Source organism: Macrobrachium rosenbergii, chromosome 44 (genome assembly GCF_040412425.1).
Source record: "Macrobrachium rosenbergii isolate ZJJX-2024 chromosome 44, ASM4041242v1, whole genome shotgun sequence".
In the NCBI taxonomy this organism is placed as follows: Eukaryota; Metazoa; Arthropoda; class Malacostraca; order Decapoda; family Palaemonidae; genus Macrobrachium; species Macrobrachium rosenbergii.
In genome coordinates this window covers 30,312,310-30,323,069 of record NC_089784.1, presented here as the reverse complement: position 1 = coordinate 30,323,069, position 10,760 = coordinate 30,312,310, and the positions used below count along the sequence as shown (strand labels likewise).

The 10,760-nt window shown below is 37.7% G+C and overlaps 1 protein-coding gene across 2 annotated transcripts in view; it reads left to right on the top strand.

The window, feature by feature from the left end:
• Galphai (G protein alpha i subunit) overlaps window positions 1-10,760 on the top strand; it is a 120,918-nt gene that overhangs the window by 95,171 nt on the left and 14,987 nt on the right. Inside the window, exon 1 of one of the 2 annotated variants that reach the window (XM_067088231.1) lies at window positions 6,758-6,945. The exons of the other annotated variant lie outside the window; for it this stretch is intronic. The gene's annotated coding sequence lies outside the window, so the exon portion shown is untranslated. Of the gene's footprint in view, window positions 1-6,757; window positions 6,946-10,760 lie in introns of those variants that run through there. 2 annotated transcript variants of the gene reach the window in all.

The window sequence follows — 10,760 nt, the reverse complement described above, 5'->3', positions numbered from 1 at the left end:
CGTGTCACGTGTATAAGAGGAGGGTTTATGCTTTGTTTACTCGCGTCTTTCTTTAAACATTTGATTCATCCAAACCTTTATTACATCCGGGTTGCATACATGCCAAATTTACTCGGTCCGAAGTCGCCACCTATGATGACTTGGCACAGTCTTTAAAGTGAGGAGTGGAAGGGACGAAGGAAGGGAGGTGGAAGGCGTTAAAAAGGCAATCGTTCGTTAGTCGCTTGTGGGAGCGTTTTGGGGGAGGAAGGAGGATGCTATGCTATGGGCGTTCCTTGGATGGGGGCGGAGGGGCCGTGTAGGGAGGTGGTGAGTAGAAAATAAATAGGGATGGACCTGTGTCTTCTACGGAGGAGGGTTGGAAGAGCGGGCTGACACGCAGGCCGCGCCGTGTGGGTTCGTTTGTACGCGTGTGAGGCTGACTCCCCCTAACTGACAAACGTTTAAATTCCGGCCCAGCCACGCGTCACTTCAGCTCACGTCAGGTGCAGGGCATCATCATCAAGGTCCTTGATCATCGTCAGGCGAAATGCTGTGTGATTCGCCAGTCTCCAGTGTTTCGATCTTCTACGGTCTTGGAGAAATCCTTTCTAGGGGGTGTAGAGGTGTTTACCAGCCTAAATATTTCCCTACAGACGAAATAATAAGTTGTATGGTTATACCCAGATGCTGTACTGTATTCTTCCACGTATGTTCTTTTAATTCACCTGATATATTAAAGAGATGAACTGTTTATGCTGGCTTCGGCATCTAGAAATACGAACGCAATCGACCACGTTTCTTGTCACGCACCGTCGCTGGCACTCGCAGGTCTCTCTCTCTCTCTCTCTCTCTCTCTCTCTCTCTCTCTCTCTCTCTCTCTCTCTCCAGCAGTATTTAAATTCGCGTGTCACTTACAAAGGCGAGTACTTAACGTTAGATACGTTATGAGGGAACATTTGCATAAGATTCTAGCCCCTGTCCGTATATAGGGACCTACGGCTGTTACATCCATTCACACGAAGAAACGCCTACGTCTTTCAGCTTATATGGGAACTTACACGTCATTGCCACTTCTGGCGTGTTTTTGGCGTAGCATTTTGACCCTCTAATCAGGTTCTGGGATTTGCCACTTTTTCGCGTTTTATGACCAGTATATCTGGCTGTCTGACACCCGCTCCGTTGCGTAGCGCAGAGCTCTAGTGTCTCTAGCAGAGTTCGTGGCTTAATACTAGCTCGCCGCCCAACCCCAGCTGTGAATGGTCACCTGCACAATTTGGTGTCAAAAAAAAGCTCATAAGACCAGCAACCTCATCCCTACAGACGTGCTGAGAAGCTCTACATGGTCTACAGGTGTTTTTTTCAAATTTCTATTTTGAGTTACGATACACATAATATCTGTGTTCCCTTCTTCCTGACAACAGGAACTGACTGGTCTGTGTTGTTCGATTAGATAATAAATACCCTGAACTGAATTAGGTACATTTAGTCAAATGTGTTGGGTCACAAGCCAGGAGGGTGAGAGGTTGACGGTCAAGTGACTCGCAGCTTCATCCCCCAAAAAAACGTGTGTATGTTTGTGCAAAGTTTCTCTTTTAAACCTGCTGGCATACAGTAGAAAATGGCAACATAAGCACCAACTCTTCTTCCTACTTAGGTAAGTGCTCTTTATAGAAAGCTTCAGGTAAGCTCAATAAATCTACAACAGCATAAAAAAAAAAAACATGTCAGCTCCCAATTACATCAAAATCTTAACAAAAGAAGAACCAAAAACAGAGGACCGGATTCCACTTGAATCCTAGAGGTTATTAGAAAGAAATATGAAGGCTAGGCTACCCTCACCTGCCCCTCCCCTCTTCCCCCTAATGGGGTTCTGAAGGCAACCCCAACAATATTGTGCAAGTCAGAGTTACTTAACCACTGAAGGTGGTAAAAGCCATCAGTTTTCTTGATTGTTTACTAACAATAAAAATCTTCTTCACTATCTGTCAGCAGTTTCCCGCTGTCTATCCTATGATCTCTCACGTACTATGGCACTCCTTGCTCATGTCCCCACTAGAGACATCGCCATTCTCATGTTCATTAATTCTCAGAAGATGGTAGCAAGGGCACTGCAGAAATGTTTAAATATAAGTAAAATATTCAGCTATGATTGTCCATTCGTCCATTCGTCAGTATGAATTTTGGAGAAGTTCATCATGGTCTCCCTTAAGCTGAAGGAAAATGAAAGGAAAAGCTTTCAAAAATAGGGGTAAATTTATGCTGGAAACACACACACACACACACACACACATATATATATATATATATATATATATATATATATATATATATATATATATATATATATATATATATATATATATATATATATATATATATATATTACACACACACATATATTTATATATAAAAGCCCCACAAAAACAAAAAGATCATTTCTGTATTTCCAAATCACTGGTAAATGTGGACAATTCACCAGTGACCAGGAATACAGAAGATTGAAGCTTTGTCTTTCGAAATGAATGGTTTCAACGTGAGCACAGTGTTGTTATGGGCCTTTTTAACTTCACAGGAACACTGTTAGATTACAACAAAAGATGATTCATAAAGTTATCGAATGATCGTATCCCTCCCTTCGTCACCACACCCGACCCAGTGATAAACCCATCTTTGATAAGGGCCGAATTATTCACCGGGACTCTTATCGTAAACATACCCGTCCTGTTTAGGACAGCCCACTCGTATTCCCGAGCGCCTGGTATCGAAGTGCAACTGCCAAGATTTCTGTTACTAATCTCTGTGATATGATTCACCCCAGTTAATAATCTGTCCAAAAACAAGAGCCCACAGTAATACCCTCTTTCTTTAATTATTTTTTCTTGAATTCTTTCTTTCTTCAGCTGAAACCCCTTTTGGGCGAAGTAAACCCAAGAGGGATCCAAAGGGAAATCAGCCTGCAGAGAGAGACAAGTTATAGGAAAAGGTGAACGAATAAATAGATAAAAATGAGGGAATGGAAAATAAAACCGATACACCTAAAATTCAGGAGACGCCAACAGAAAGCAGGAATGAAATTGTATTTTTATTTGAACTGTATTTGATATAGTCCTGAGAGGTTTAAAAATCCTCTACCTAATGTCGTCATAGGACCCAAGGAATACTGACCGTGACAGGAGTCCGGGGGCCTGCTTAAATGGTTTGGGGGAATGGATTACGAAGGGTTAAGAGTATGTGGCCTTGAAGTTTGACATGGTCATATTTTGGTTAGGCTTATTCTCCGAATACATTCTGTGGTGAGATATTTCCATTCGCTAACACTTAAGGTTTCAGTTCTGACTATAATAATAATAATAATAATAATAATAATAATAATAATAATAATAATAATAATAATAATAATAATAATATTTTGAATTGACTGATGATAACAAAAATAATACAAGTGTATATGTTTTTTAATAATGAAAACATGGTGTGTGGTTACTAATAATAATTACTAATAATAATAATAATAATAATAATAATAATAATAATAATTTTATTTTGTTCATAGTGTGCAGACTCACACAGATCGAACCCCATTCGTGAAAGCTGGAAAATTATAAGAGTGGGAAAACGGAAGCAAAATGAGACTTCCAGTGATTATTTATCAGCAGATAAAAAAGGTGTTTGGTTATCAGCAGATAAAAAAGGTGTTTGGTTATCAGCAGATAAAAAAGGTGTTTGGTTATCAGCAGATAAAAAAGGTGTTTGGAAGCAGCTGAGAGAGAGAGAGAGAGAGAGAGAGAGAGAGAGAGAGAGAGAGAGAGAGAGAGAGAGAGAGAGAGAGAGATGGCCTCACCCTTGATTCAATCCTTTCGAGAAGGACAGCATGAGAAAGGACCCCAAAAATTATAGGAATTTCTCAGACAGAGACGGATAAGAATAATAAGATCCTGATCACTGTAATGAAGAGAGAAAAACATGCACCTAATTTTTTTAAGCAGTTTTGTCCATTTGAAGGATATATTTCAAAAGAAGTTTAAATCCAACAGTAATTTAAGTTGTAGTCAGTAAAATGTCATAAAAAACAGCTGAAGAATAGGATGCAGACGAGAGATAAGGCGATAGGTATGTGAAGAAATAAAAAAAAAAAATATATATATATAGAGGATGGAATCATCAGACCCAGCAGTGATAAAAAAGAGAATAGGAAGACCAGAGAAGGTCACAGATAAAGAGGAGAAAGAAAAAAAGGAGAGAGAGAGAGAGAGAGAGAGAGAGAGAGAGAGAGAGAGAGAGAGAGAGAGAGAGAGAGAGAGATCCCGTGATCCATTATTTGAAATGAAAATCTAACGCTAGAAATGCGTTGACGGGCAGAGATGTACAACTTGAGTTCAAGTCCTGAGTGCAGAATCTTACTCCAGAATCTCAAACTGACCAAACACCAGATGTAAGTAATAGAGAATAAACTCAAGCGAATTAACGTAGATAAATAAGCGTAAATAAAATCTGAAAAATGAAGGCAGATGATCGTGCGGCTGTAGGGAAACTTTATAGCTTCTGAAATTTAAAAGCACCAGTATCCAAGTCAATGGTATTTGATAATGAATGAATTAATTACCACAGTAACGATAATAGCAATGATACTTCTACTAACAGGATTGCAAGGAGCCCTATTCGTGTTATTGTTCACTAATTACGTTTAATGATTATGGAATGAAGCCCCCATAAAAGGATTGCAGCTAAATGTCTTGTAGAGAAATATCAAATGCTGTTTCAGTGAGAATATATGGAAGTTGCAACTGGTTCTTCATCACAGTAGACTTCGGTGATAATAAAAAATAAATTGAAGGTTTTCTTAAAATATGACTACTTCAGCACAGAATAACTTTGCAAGGGGAATAAATAAACCGTCCATTGAATTAAATTCATTGTCCAATTAGGGAAACAACACCCTCTTATTAAACGGCCAAAGTTTTAGGAAAAAATCATGGGTGAGGGAGGGGGAGGGGTATAAAGAGGGGAGGTTTGTCATATAATTTGATGGGCACGTTACGATTTCCAGGTATAGTATTTTTATTCTTCGTTAAAAAAAAAAAAACATTTCATGCGTTAGTTTGCCAAGATTTAAAAACTTTTTGATTTTGTTCTTTGTTTTTTAGAAGGATACAGGCAAGATGATCTGTGCTGATAAACACAGGATATGATTATCATCGTACGTTGGTAGTTACAAGAATTATGATTTTTTTTTTTGGAAGAGAAAAATCACACTTTTTTTTTCTTAGGAAAGATACATAACACATGCAAATATGTAAAGCACAATTGATAAATAAATGCAAAAAGAAATGTATGAAACATAATGGCTTATATATATATATATATATATATATATATATATATATATATATATATATATATATATATATATATACACTCAACAGTATACATATACATTCAACAGCAATGACTTCAGGATGTCTAGATGTGAATTCAGTAGCATAAGATTACATCTGACTCATCACTCAAGTTCCGGTGTCCTTCACATTCTGCAAGAAAACTTTTTCCAAGAATATATCAACAAGCTCTGCAGAGCCCCAGTGAAAAAAATAAGTGAAGTATAATTAAGTAAATCGAAAGTAAAGAATATAGCTCTTCGCCATTAATAACTGTTCATAAAATAATTCATGTATATATATATGTGTGTGTGTGTGTGTGTGTGTGATCTACAAACTCGCCCCTAGAAAACGTATGGAAGGTCTTGATGATGAATGGCAGAAAGATAAGTTGTTGAGAGCCATTGAAAGCTTTTATGGTGGAAACGAAGCGTGCCATAGATTATATAAAGAGGAAAGTGACTAGTTTTGCGTAAAAGTAGTTTTTGACAATGGTGTGGTATGTTTCTATGGCTGTATAAAGCTTTCTTAAGAATGGAGAAGAAAGAATGGAAAGCAACGGGTTATAAGAAAAAGGAAATGGGATGTAGGTGCCTAGATGTAGGATAAGAAAAATACCTAATCCCATTTAAAAAAAAAAGAGTAATAACTTCTTGTTAATTATAAATAATAATCATTATCATAAACTGAAAAATTAAGGCTTAGCGCACCCATTTTTAGATCTAACGGAAAAAACTATTTTAGGCTCCCGTCTCCTACAGGTCAAAAGAGTAAAGAAGACCATACTCTATTTTTCTTATAAATTTCAAAGCAAAGGCAAAAATAATTGTTTCACATGCCAATATTTCAGTACATTAAGGCTGAAAGCGTAAGTACCACTAAATGTTCATTTTTAAACTCTGGGTTCATAATATCGAATGGAAGCAGGTGGAACAGTGGGGACATGGCGTTACTCGCTCGGAAATTGTTAGGAGATTTCTAGAGCACCTTGTCTTGTGTGACAACGATTTTTTAAAAATATCGTGGATGAATATGAATCTATTTGAAATTGTTCTAGTTGATATTTAACATCTGTTTCGCGTATCATTTCTGCAACGGTGGTACGTGATACCAAATCTCTTCGTCATACGCTGTGGCCTTTTCCACAGGTAAGACCAAAATAAATGTCAGTGTAGGAAATACCGCCAGCGCTTTGGTGCTGCGTCCTGACTAATAGTGTATTAAATCGTAATTTCGCTTCTATCTGAGTATCTTGCTCTTCATTACTTTGTTCCTGACGGAGCCAGTATATCAAACACTCCTCGTCAATTCGTTCAATTTACGAGTGTTTGTAGTAGTGGTAATTTGAGCATGGCGCTTCAGGGGTAGTAAAAACAGTTCACGCTTCGGCCGCTGTTACTAGCGTGGCGCTGGTCAAGCAAGTTCATTTCAAAGCCCGAGTTGTTCAGTTGTCAGTTTGCTGTTTAAAGCAAAGAGCAACAGGTTGTCCCTGTGAAAGTGATGTTCGGATTTTGCGTTCTTATGACTTTAATTTCGTGAAGTGGAGCTCGGTTTTATTACGGGAGTTAGGAGAAGGATCAGGTTATAGGTGGGTGTGCATCAAAGTGGCGTAGGTGTTGTGAAACGGGCGTAAAAACTTTGTTTACAATCCAAGGCGTGTTCTGTAGTTTGTGGGGTCTTAGTGCTGGTAATGAGTACCTGACCGGTATATGATATGTCATTTTTACTCTCTGGTTGGAGTTAATGTTCACGTTCTGACATCTGTCGAGTGTTCTGCTTCGTGTGTGAAGTAGTGCTTTGTGTTTGACGAGGTAAGCAGCCGGGAGTGCTGGTGATAAATACAAACGGGGAAAAAAGAAAAGACAAACGACCTAGTTGTGTCCCCCCTGGTCGTAGGCGCGGCCAAAACGAACAGGGGTCGCAGGGTGTGTGCTTATACGAGTGACTCATAAACTCGTGTCCATTTAGTGTGATGCCTTTCATGAATTGGAACAATTTCGACTGTGATTAACCAGGTTTAAACCCAAAAGACTCGTGAAGTTGATGACAGTAACTTTCATTGGACGCAAGTCTCGCGTAGTCTTAGGGAATTGTACATACGTTTCCGAGTTTATTTCCTAGTTTTCTTATCGGGTGGTTTTACCTTATGATAGGGTTTGTACTTATTCTAGTAACAGTATTTCACGAATGGAGCTCTTCTAATTAAATCAAGAGGCTGTAGCTTATCCCATAGATGGATTTGTGCACAGGTGACCTGTACATGGAAATTTGCATAAACCTAAAGCTGGTGTTATGCTTTAGTTTTTACTCCTTTAAGTAGTACTGCGATCCTTTTGTCTTAGCCAAGTGCATGAATTATATATTTTTCGGGCAGGATTTCATGTGTTTTAAAACCTATCAACTTGTGGTGCAAACCACTTTTTTTTTTTATTTTCCCCCCCTTTAGGCCATAACAAGCTAGTTAATTACGTGGGACCTCAGTGGGAAATGGTGTTTGGGTAAGGGAAAACTAGTAAAGTGCTAAAGTGCATGTTAGGGAAATAGGTAATGCATAAATTACAAAAGTAAAAAATGTAGTTCATGTATGGCAACAGTAACAGTTGGCCAGTAGTCTCTTAAAGCATGAAATTGTAGCTGGGACAGTTACAGGGCAGTACATACGTGATTTATTCCAAACCTAGGGTACTGGGCCCTTACATGGCTACTTATTTAATCTACAGCAGAACAGGAGTCATCCTAACCTAATGTAACCTAACCTGGCTAAGGACATTGAGTCTTTACCAAACCTGACCGCTCGACCACTCTCTTTCCCCCTTAAACTAGATGGCCATACAAATTATTGTACTGCCTATTATACAGTTGACTGGGCACTCAAAATTTGCTTTTTATAGATTACCAATATTAACTTGAATCTAGGATGCCAAAGGCTATGGTTCATCTGTAACGTTAACAAGAAATTTCCTTCGAAAGATTTAAAAAAAAAAAAAAAAAAAAGCAAATTTTTACTTTAATACCACAACCAGCCCCATGGATGCTGTTTCGTTCCAGCTCAATGGGAATGAATGTCAAAATACAAACAAAAGATGGAAAATATTACAGTAAATAAGTTTGCAATAGATTATAGGGTAATCCCAAGCTGGCTGTCTGCTGTGAGCTAGCCTGTGGCAATTGATGTTTTCCTATGTTATTTTATCTGCTGAACAAGAATTTAAATTAATATTTTGTCAGTCGGCTGTAACTAAAATGTAATTGACCCTTGAAAACTGCAAGTCTGTACCAGTGAGTCGCACACAGCTCAAGGGTAAATTACAGTTTAGCAGCAGTCGACCGGCAAAATATTACCTTAAACTCTTGTAAAGCGAGAAAAATAACATAGTAAAATGTAATTAGTTTTAAGTAGTGTAGGCAAGCTGGCATTTTCAAAACCTGTACAGTACACTTTAAATTAAGTACATTTGATCATATTCGTAAATAGATTGTTAAGATACTCTATAATTAAGTAATGCTTAGCTATGGTCAGCCATAGTGGCCCCCATGTAATTTGTAGCTAATTTTCTGTGAAATTAACACTAGAAGAGCAGTAGCAATTTTTGTGGTTGCTAAAGATCAAGAGCAACATGTTGAGACTGAATATGGCTTGAAAAAGTCTTAAATAACATGTCATATATAAAAAATTTCGTAACATACAGAACCCACCAGCATTTTGGTAACTACTGTAAACACTTGTGATGATTTTATCATAGAATAAAAAGCTCACATTTCACCAAGTTGGTGCTGATGGTATAATGAAAGTCAGAAATTTTTAACATAAAGAAAACTAGCACACGCATTGGGATAAGTCTGTGCTCTTTAAAATTGATAGTTTCATGTACAGCTCTTTGCTTGTTCTCCCCTGCTTGTTTTTTTTTTTTTTTTTTTTAGAGAGAGAGAGAGAAAATAATCTGGAACTCCATGAGGAGGTGGGTGTATGTTGAGCTCGGTCCTTTTCCAGCCCAGCTTCCCTACCATTACTGGATCGGTTTGAGGTAGATTACTTTGAGTTTAGAATTGAGGCATTTGTTAGCAAGTTAGTACTATTGAAATCTATCCTGGTTGCTTCTACAAATTTTTTGGAAGCCTGTCCCAAGCTTGATGTTATTTTCCACTGCTGGGGTATGCAGAATATCTTTTGCTTGAGAACTCAGAAAATACCCATGAGAATGTTGATCATGCCCATCTGAATGGATTAAATGATGTAGGATGTAGTTTTGTCATTTCCAAGTACATAGAGTACTGTATTATTATTGTTGAAAGTGAGATTTGGCTATTTGTAAACTCATTCACAGTCTGGTGCTGAGGTAGCCTATGTACCTTCAGGATCCTCCTCCAGCTCTTTTGTGATTTTCATGTTTGAATATTTTCATAGTGGCTGTAGTATGCATTTCATTATGTTTGCCTTGCTATCTCTTGCATCCTGCAGCCCAGTATTCCAGTTCTATTGTTTCAGATTAGATCTGCTATTGATGGCTCACATTTGATTCAGAACCAAATCACACTGTTGATGAAATTAATGATCACAGAGTTATTGGGTTTTCGGTAGCCACATAAAGTTGTATTAGTCTCTTAGCTGCAGTTGTCAGTAAGTGATTTTGATACTTATGCCTCATGTGATGGGCCAACGACTCATCACAATGACCTGTCAATACAGGGTGGTAGGCATACCTCTGTTTCTGATCTGCAGCCTCTTATACCTCATAACTTCAAATGGCATTAAAGGTAACACAACTACTGTATACACATTAACCATTGTAGAGATCCTGGGAGCACTGTTGTAGCCAGTTATATTGTTGGGCTTAAAAATAAGTACAGAAGTTAAAAAAGCAAAAAGAAAAAAAAAAGTAAAAAAGGTAACAGTGAAGGATAAACACCATAAATCTATGTAGTAGTATAGTATGCAGATGATGCAAGTTACTGTATTTGCCTCTTTTTGTGTAATGAAGTAGACCAGCATGTGGTTTAATTATTGAGGTATAAACTGATTGGCATTATTTGGGTATTGGTTAGTCAGTTAATGCCATTTCCTATACAGTTGTTCTACTGTTGTTCTTACGGTAACCCCAGGCTTTTTTTTATAAAAAAAAATTGCTTTTGTGACTAGAAAGCTGTTCACCAGTACTGTTTGTTGCATACTTTTCTTGGCAAGATTATTTTTCAGATTATTAGTTAATTTGCCTAAAGTTATGTTCAGTATTATGAATACAGGTCATAAGTTCTTTTCTTCATCCCAGTTACTTAAGCTATATGTTGGTCACGTCCATCTGCATTTGCAGTGTCGATCCCATATTTTAGAGTACACATTTAGTCTCTGTGTTTGTCGCTCTTCTCCTATTACTGTTTTTGACACTTGTGGAGGCCAAGGAGAGT